This window comes from Oncorhynchus nerka, linkage group LG10 (genome assembly GCF_034236695.1).
Source record: "Oncorhynchus nerka isolate Pitt River linkage group LG10, Oner_Uvic_2.0, whole genome shotgun sequence".
Lineage (NCBI taxonomy): Eukaryota > Metazoa > Chordata > Actinopteri > Salmoniformes > Salmonidae > Oncorhynchus > Oncorhynchus nerka.
Window position 1 is genome coordinate 36,416,468 of NC_088405.1, and position 9,813 is coordinate 36,426,280.

Sequence of the window (9,813 nt, forward strand, 5' to 3'; positions counted from 1 at the left end):
TCTCTCTCTCTCTCTCTCTCTCTCTCTCTCTCTCTCTCTCTATTTCCATCTCTCGCTATTTTTCCTTCTCTCACTCTCTCTCTCTCCCGTCTCTCTCTCTCTCTCTCTCTCTGTCTCTCCCTCTCTCTCTCTTTCTCCCTCTCAGAGATGCTGCAACTGAACTGAAGTGAACTCAACTGAACTGAAGTGTTGGGGTGAGTTGGGGACAGAGCAAGATCAACAGGTTTTATCATCAAGATACTGTAAGGTAAAGTGGTAAAGAGATTACATAAAATGCAGACCGACACACACATTCAGACCGAACTATACAAACACCACAGTCACATACTCTCCTTCTCTCTTTCGCCCTCTCTCTCTCTCCCTCTCTCACGCTTCTCACTCACTCACTCACTCACTCACTCACTCACTCACTCACTCTCTTTCTTTCTTTCTCTTTCTTTCTCTCTCTCGCTCTCTCTCTCACACTCTCTATCTATATCCCTCTCCCTCTCTTTCTACCTCCCTCTCTCTCTCTATTTCTCCTTCTATCTATAAACACATCCTTTTTAAACAATTCATAGATATAACTTTCTTCTGAGCTATCTGAGCTCATTCAGATGAGAAATCAGGATTGTGCCAAAGCAAGGAAAATTGACTCTGTAGTGGACTGGCAATCTTTCAGACAATTGAGAAACAGATGTACTATCTCCATTAAGAAAGTGACTCTGCTGGTGATCCTTCCAATTTTGGAAAACAGCAAATGCACTGAAGCGTACACATTTTTCTTCCCTGCCTAAGCAAGTTCTGTCTGACTCTGGTGTCATAACTGAGAAGAATGGGATAAGTGATGCTTTTACACATCATGTTATCTCGGCAGGCGTTTTATTTGACAGAAACTGTGGTTTAATTGATCCTGGTCAGTCAATCAACTGCTCTTCCCTCTTCCAGCCTCTAGCTGACTGGACGGTTAACCCGTCAACTTCTCCTGATTACTTTTTTTTATTTAAACAATTTACTATCTGTGGTGTGCTAGATGCCTTGCTTAAAATTAAGACTGACGTAAAAACAAATTCCACTGGGGCTGATATGTTTGAGCCATTATCGCTGCAGATCTCTGCCCCTCTGATTGTTGAGTCATTAACCCATCATTTTAAACTGAGGATTATAGAAGATGGACCATGTACTCCCTCTTCACAGAGCTGGTGACCTCAACAATGATCGCCCTATTTCTAAACGGTTGCCTAGCTAAAATATTAGAATCCTTGATTAATTCTCAGCTAAGATCTTTCATATCTATGTAACATATTCTAAATGTACTTCAATCGGGTTTTAGACCAGGTCACAGCACTATCTCTGCTGCGTCCCTGGTTATAAATGAAGTGGTTAACTGTATGGATTAAAGGCAACATTGTGCTGCCCTCTTCACTGACCTGTCAAAGGCCTTTGATACTGTTGATCACTCACTGCTAATTCAGAGGCTTTCCTCAATTGGCCTAGACTAGGCTGCATTTAACTGGTTTAAAATTACTTGACAGATAGAACTCAATGTGTATCTACTGATGGTGTTAAGTCAGGTTTCCTGGATATCACGAAAGGTGTCCCACAGGGGCCGATTCTGGGTCCTGTACTTTTTACTATTTACATTAACAGTATTGACTTGTCTGTAAAAAATATTTTACCTGCACTTGTATGCCGAGGATACTGTTGTGTATGTTATTGCTGATGACCAGGCTCTATCTGAACCATAGCCTGCCTTCATGGTATTACAAAAAAAAAAGATTGACCTAAAATTTGTATTGAATGTAGGTTAAACTAAGTATATGTTGTTCTCTAGAGCGCATAAAAATAACTCTAATGATTTAAGCATATGTACTTTTGATGGTGTCCATAATGATCATGTCCCTGCTTACAAATATCTGGGAATCTGGATTAATAAACTGAGAATAAATGGGCTTATTCTATAGAAATAGATCCTGCCTCTCACTAAATAGTAGAAAGCAGATTATTCAGTCGATGTTCCTATCGGTCCTAGTCTATGGCATCATCATCGATACGAACGCAGCTGCCACTTCATTAAAGCTGTTAGATGCAGTTTATCATTACGCGCTGCGCTTTATTACGGGTGACAGTTTTTAGTCATCACTGCATTCTCTACCAGAGAGTTGGTTGGCCCTCTTTATTGTCAGCTGGTTGATACATTGCTATGTTTTCATTTATAAAGCCCTATTACAAAAAGTCCCACTGTACCTACATCTTTACTAAACGTTAGACATAAGAGCGACCACACACAGCCTCAGGGATGGCTAACTCTTGAAATTCTTCTGGTATCTACTGAGTTAGGTAAATCACCTTTCAGTTTCCTTAACACTGTGTCAAAATGTTCTTACATACCTTAAGGGAACATTTTGACATTCGCCATATGGTTAGTGAGAAAGTCCATATTGCAAATGTACGGTCCCTTACTAGACGTCCAAAATGAAAATAGAGCAATAATTTTTCCGCTTCACGTCAAAGGCAAGGAGCCTCCGGTGTCAATAAAAAAAGAACCAGCCATTTATCTATCGTCATTTAAGAGAAATCGTACAATGTCAAATTGGTGATGTTCAAAAATAGTTTTTTTTTTTAAACAGTTACAGATCCAGTTGCAGGGTGTTCATACGAATCTTTTTAAAGTGTGCTGTGGAGCTCTGCGAGATTTCTGTGATTTTCTGAAATAACACACACTCACTAAACCCTCCGTAAATAACTCAGTTCTTAACATAAAGACTTAAAACTCAGGATTCTGTAAAGGCATACCCCAATCAGGATATGTGTTTACTTATAGCTTCCTGTGCCAACCGGAAGTGCCATAATTGGTTTCACAGGGGCTGTTTCGAAGGGTTAAAAAAGTCAGATCTTTCTAAAACTCTGTCATTTTTCCCATAAAATTTCAAAGAAAAACTAAATCACACACACACACAACTTGGAAGGAGGGACGTATTGGGGTGTGTAGAGACAGACAGTGCCTGCAATAGTTAGTTTTGTTTGAGCTAAAAAAGAACCGTCAGACCTAGAGTTCTGAAACTTTAGAAACCTGTTCTAGACCTCAGGTTGATAGTGCGTGGTGAGTTACGTGGCTCTAGAAGGTTCTCGGACCGAGAAACAGCCTTGTACATTTGCAATGACTTCAATTCATTTTGACCATTACGAAAATGACGACATTTAGAAAAGTCTCAGAGACGCAAGACTAGGTGCATTGAAACCGGCTCGGCCCATAGAGACGGACCCCAATGTTTCTGTCCGATAGCTCATTCAAGGACCCCGTAGCAAGGCATGGAAAAAAGTGGATTGTTAGCACCAATTAGGGTTTGCTCGGACACCGAAGGACCTATCGAGCCGAAACTCGGGATTCGGGGTCGCCTCACATAGGCCTACACATAATGTCCGAACTGGACCCGCAGCTAGAACGTAACTATGTGTTTTACGTTTTTATTATGTTTTAAACTGAAGGCGCTGTGAATTATGGGCCTGCTCTGACATATGTGATAGTTGGCTTCTAAATGAAATGGAAAAAGTGGGTTTGTTGTCAATTGGTATCAGTTTGGTGTCAGAATGACATCTAATTGACTGATGGACACTGACTTGCTAGTTGACTTTTGTACATTTGCAATATGTTTAAACGGAGAGGGACCATCACCAAAATGGCATTCTGAAATCAACACAAAAAATGGCATCACCATAGTCTCCAGACTGTGCCGAGTTCAACGAGACGCCCGTAGCTTGACCGTAGCTCGCTCTGAGTGCAGTGACCTTGAAAAAAATAAGGCCCAAAATGAAGCCTGCCCTAAATGTCATTTGCATTTGGGTGACAGTGAGAGAACCGTTAGGGTGAGAAGCACAATTCGACAGGTACATTCCTGAGGTCCTTCCGATCCGTGCAAGCCTAACCTTGACCGCGTGGCATTAACCCTTAATAGTTAAAAGAAGGTGTTTACATCAAACAGTTTGCATTGACTTCTCTCCCCATAGGAATACATTGCCTGCAGTCCTAAATTCAACCTGAAGCCTATGTGGGTTATGAATGCCGTATGAACCTGTCTTCGACGAAAGTCCACCAGGCCACTATGAGGTCTACCTGTGTTGATTCTAAGCTTCCTGGAGCAACCGGGAGTGATTAAATTCACCCTAAAAGTGTTTTGAAACACATAACCTGTCATTATGAAAATCACTGCATTCAACCTTGTGTAGATCAGTCAATTCTTAACTTAAAGACTTAAAACTCAGGATTCTGTAAGAGGCTACCTCAATCAAGACATGTGTTTAATTATAGCTTCCTGTGCCAACCGGAAGTGCCTTAAAAGGGTGTCATAGGTGCTGTTTCGAAGGGTTAAAAAGGTCCGATCTTTTTAAAACTTCATATGTGTGACTAGGTAACCCTCATGAACTGTAAATCAGTCATTTCTCCCAACAGATGTCAATGAAAAGCTCTCACACACACACAGCAAGGATGGAGTGAAAAAGTGCGGTGCTTAAAGACACAGAGAGCAGGCAATGGCATTACCATAATCTCTAGGCCGTGCCGAGTTCAACGAGATATCCCGCTTGACCGTAGCTCGCTCGGTCTAAGCGCAGCGACCATGAGAAAAGTAGGTCCAAAATGAAGCCTGCCCCCCAACGTCATTTGCTTTTGGGTGACAGTGAGAGAACCGTTAGGGTGAGAAGCACAATTCAACGTTCACGAGGTCCTCCCGATCCGTGCAAGCCTAACCTTGACCGTGTGGCATTAACCCTTAACAGTAAAACAGGGTTTTTTGATCTCACAGATTACAATGACTTCTCTCCCCATAGGAATACATAGCCTTCACCCCAAAATTAAACCTGAAGCCTCTGTGGGTTATGAATGCCGTATGAACCTGTCTTCGGTGACAGTCCATCAGGCCACTATGAGGTCTACCTGTGTTGATTCTAAGCTTCCTGGACCAACCGGAAGTGGTTAAAATCACCCTAAAAGTGTATATCCATACCCTGCCTGCAGTTTGATAGAAATAGTGCATTCAACCCTGTGTAAATCAGTCAGTTTTTATGGTAAAGACTTAAAACTCAGGATTCTGTAAAAGCATACCCCAATGAGGATATGTGTTTACTTATAGCTTCCTGTGCCAACCGGAAGTGCCATAATTGGTGTCTCAGGGGTAGTTTCGAAGGGTTAAAAAAGTCAGATCTTTCCAAAACCTCATATGTGTGATTAGGCAACCCCCATGAACTGTAAATCAGTCATTTTTCCGATAAAATTTCAAAGAAAGACTAAATAACACACACACACAGCTTGGAAGGAGGGACATATTGGGGTGCGTAGAGACATACACTGCCTGCATTAGTTAACCTTGTTGGAACTATTAAAGAACCGTCAGACCTAGAGTTCCAAAACTTTAGAAACCTGTTCTAGACCTCAGGTCGATAGTGCGTGGTGAGTTACATTTGCAATAACTTCAATTCATTTTTGCATCACGAAAATGACGACATTTAGAAATGTCCCAGAGTCGCAGGACTAGGTGCATTACGACCGCCTCGGCCCATATAGACGGACCCCAACGTTTCTGTCTGATTGCTCATTCAAGGACCCTGTAGCAAGGCATGGAAAAAAGTGGATTTTCAGCACCAATTAGGGTCTTGCTCAGGCACCAAATGACCTATCGAGCCGAAACCTGGGATTCGGGGTCACCTCAGCTAGGCCTACACATAACATCAGAACTGGACCCGCAGCTAGAACGTAACTACGTGTTTTACATTTTTATTATGGTTTGAACAGAAGGCGTTGTGAATTTTGGGCCAGCTCTGAAGTATGTGATAGTTGGCTACTAAACGAGTTGGAAAAAGTGGGTTTGGTGTCAGTTTGTATCAGTTTGGTGTCAGAATGATATCTAATTGACTGATGGACGGTGACTTGCTGGTGACTCTTGTCCATTTGCAATATGTTTAAACAGTGAGGTACCATCACCAAAGTGACATTCTGAAATCAAGCCTAACGAGCGATTGAGAGGAACCAGAATCACTGCCCAGCCATCCCGAGTTCATCGGGCCAATCAATTTCACATTCCTGCAGGATTTTCGAGCACGACAAATTCGTGATGGTAAATGCCCATTGAAACATATTGCAAATGCACGTGCATTTCTGCAGGATTTGTGAGCATGTCAAATTTCTTATGGCATTTGGCCCCCCAAAAAGTTACTTTTGACTTTGACTTTTTACTTCCTATGAAATCATATTGCAAATGGACAAAACATATGCCTTATGCACAAGTAAAATAAAAAATAAAAATGATGATAATAAAATATGACTAAAGTATGTTGATACAGTTCTTATACGTGTGTAATTGACACAAAATTCGAAAGAATTTCAGAAAACGGTCCAGAAAGCACTTTTGTGTGATGTTTTTTCAAAATTTTTGCTATTTTTGACTTTTAACTTTTGACTTCCTATGAAGTCATATTGCAAATGGAGAAAACATATGCCTTATGTACAAGTAAAAAAAAATGATAATAAAATATGACTGAAGTATGTTGATACAGTTCTTATACATGTGTAATTGACACAAATTGGCACTTTTTTAAGGGTGTGTATTTTTGACTTTTGACTTTTGACTTCCTATGAAATCATATTTGCAAACGGACAAAACATATGCCTTATGCACAAGTTGATTTTTTTTTTAAATGATGATAATAAAATTGGACAAACGTATATTCATACAGTTCTCACACATGTGTAATTGACAAAAATTTCGAAAGAATTTCGAAAAACGGGTCAGAAAGCACTTTTTTAAGGGGTTGCTAGGTTTTTGAAAAAAATGTCACTTTTTCAAAATGTTGCTTTTGTGACTTGTGTTGCATTTGCAATATGAAAAACCACGGTGGAGCACGCTCGCCACCTGTTGGATTTTTAAAGTGTTACAACTGGCATTTGCCATATGGCATTTGCAATCAACTTTGAACGAAATGACGTGGTATTGGACACCGTGTATATGGTTTGTCCAGTGCCAATGACTTCCCATTCATTTTTGTCCATTTCAGGGGGTGTTCCCTTACATTGGATGTTCTGGTGCCTGTAGGGCAATTCAGAAAGCTAATTGAGGGCCTTACTACCGATGAATGTACTTGTTTTTTTTACACCGTGCTAGTCTTTCTGCTTGCGAATTGGATTTATATTTTGATGTGTGACTTTTCTGTAGTTTCTGTCATTCAGGGCTCATCTGTAAAATAGACCTCGGTCTCAGCATGACTCCCTGATAAAATAAAGACAAAATAAATCTCTCTCTCTCTCTGTCTCTCTCCTCCCACCTGGGAGTGTGTGTGTGACGGGGTGAATGTGTGTGTCGGGGTGACACACACATTCAGACCAAACTATACTCTCTCTCTCTCTCTCTCTCTCTTTTATTTATAGAAATACCCACATACATCCCGCCATTCATCATGAAGCGTACAGTGCCTTCTCTGTGTGTGTGTGTGAGTGGGGGGTTGGGGGGGGGGTAAAAGGATGAGTACGGAGATGACTGAGCTGTATAATCCCCAGGCTAACAGACATACTGGGGAGAGAAGGCCTCTGCATTAACAGGCCTGCTCTCAAGGGTAGGCCTATCCATCAGCCCTGATTGCCCGGCTGTGTGGTTTATAATGGAACCACACCACACACACATACACTTTTTCAATTGGGGCCAGATACTGTATACATTAAAAAGGCTTTGAGACTATTCAGGCCTCAACACATACCACACACACTTTCATGCTACTCTAAATAATATAGGGTCACAGACACACATAAACAAACCACACGCACGTACGCACACAAACACGCACACACATTTCTGATTACGTAGGGGCCACACCACACCTAAATCTTGGATCTCCTCCTTTGAATTGGATTCCTTCGTCCTTCAGTGTTATTTCAAATGCCGTGGTTACATGCACCATCTCCGTTCAACACATCCACAGAGATCTCTCTCGGCCCTGCCTGACACAGTGGAAACATACTGGCACGCACACGGAGCCCACCCAAAGACACGGACCCCGAGATTAACAAAACACGCAAATATCTGCTCGATCTATCACCTCAGTCCCTCGCGTGTTTTCCACATGCATATGTAGTCGCATCATTAACATGAACACTAAAGGGCCTCCTGAGCTTCATTTCAAGGTTTCCCATTTGAACGGTAATCCTTCAGAAAAGAGAGGCATTGTTTTCTAACAGGGGACTGAAGGGGACCGTAGAAGCAGTTGAAAATGGTAATACACTTGAGAGGTTTAGCACCATGTTGACCATAAAGTCCTTTGAGCGTGAAATTGAGGATGGGTTTCCCCCTTGCCCCCCACCCCCCTTAACGATATCCTGACCTGAGGGGGTGGGGGAGGGTGGGGGGACCCAGAGAGAGTGTCCAGTCCTGCTTGCTGGCCCAACCAGGCGCAAAACAACAGCTGAAATGGCTAACACATGTGGCCTGGCTATTTATTACATTCTTTGTGAAGTCAGCAGACGCTGGGGGTGGATAGGGCCTGCTGAAGACCTTAGAGAGTTGTTTGTGCTGTGTGTGTGTGTGTGTGTGTGTGTGTGTGTGTGTGTGTGTGTGTGTGTGTGTGTGTGTGTGTGTGTGTGTGTGTGTGTGTGTGTGTGTGTGTGTGTGTGTGTGTGTGTGTGTGTGTTTGCGTGTTTGCATGTTTGCGTGCACGTAAGCGTGCATATGGTCATATCTGTGTGTGTCTTCTCTGCAACCCCAGAGTGTAACCTCTTAGCTTCTACATCCCAAGATTTATCAAACTCAGTTTTATGTGCAGAGCTACAGAAATGCTACGACTTGGGAAACAAGCTGACAGCATTGCTGTCGTGAGACCAAACCACTGAGACTTAAGTGAATATATAACAGTTTGTTATTGTAACAGAGGCCCTTTTTCGGCATGACTTATGTTTTTCCATTACACATTTTCCATTCAGGCCTAATGAATGATATTAAATGATCCATTCTTTAATTTAATGACATGTACAGTATTGAAATAAATTCAGATCATGTGTCTTTTTCACGAGTACAAAGCCCTTTTCCCACTATGGATTTAAACTGTCAGAACTCAGATTATAAGTCTGGTATACTTCTAATACCCTACACACACTGTGCACGCAAGTGCACACACTTTATTAACACACACACACAAACACAGAGAGAGAGAGACCTTATTCACACGTTACTCAGACACCACAAAAACCCACTGTTCAAACACACTGCCTGCACACACTGGGCCTGTTTGCACTCAGGCTTTGGCGAACGGGAATGTTGTGGTCTTTCAGAACTCAACTGAAATGCCAAACCGTGTGTGCCAAGATGTTGAAGTGCCTGGTTTTCCTCACACCCCTAACAGAGATGTAATCAGCAACCCTAGATCTCACACACACACTGGCATGCACACTAATGCACAAATGCATGCACACACACACACACGCGCGCGCGCACGCACACACACATTGACATTAAACATCAGCAGCAGGGAACGGCCTGTGTAAACAAAGGCTGGGTAAGGAGGAGGCCAAGCCTTCAAACAGTCCACACTCACCCCAGCAGCCTGGGATCAGCTCTGTTTATCAGAGGCCAGGGGTTAGGAGAGAGATGAGTGGAGGAGAGAGAAAGATGGGGTGGGAGAAAGGTACAGTACGGAGTTAGACAGTGTGTGAGCAGATGATAATGAGGGAATGAGCTAGGTAGGGAGGTAAGGTGGAGATGGTGAAAGAAAAAGCGACTGAAGTGTGGCAAGCTGAGACTTTAGAGAAATGAATACTGTTCCTTGGATATATATGGTCGCTAACAGTGCTGTTCACTC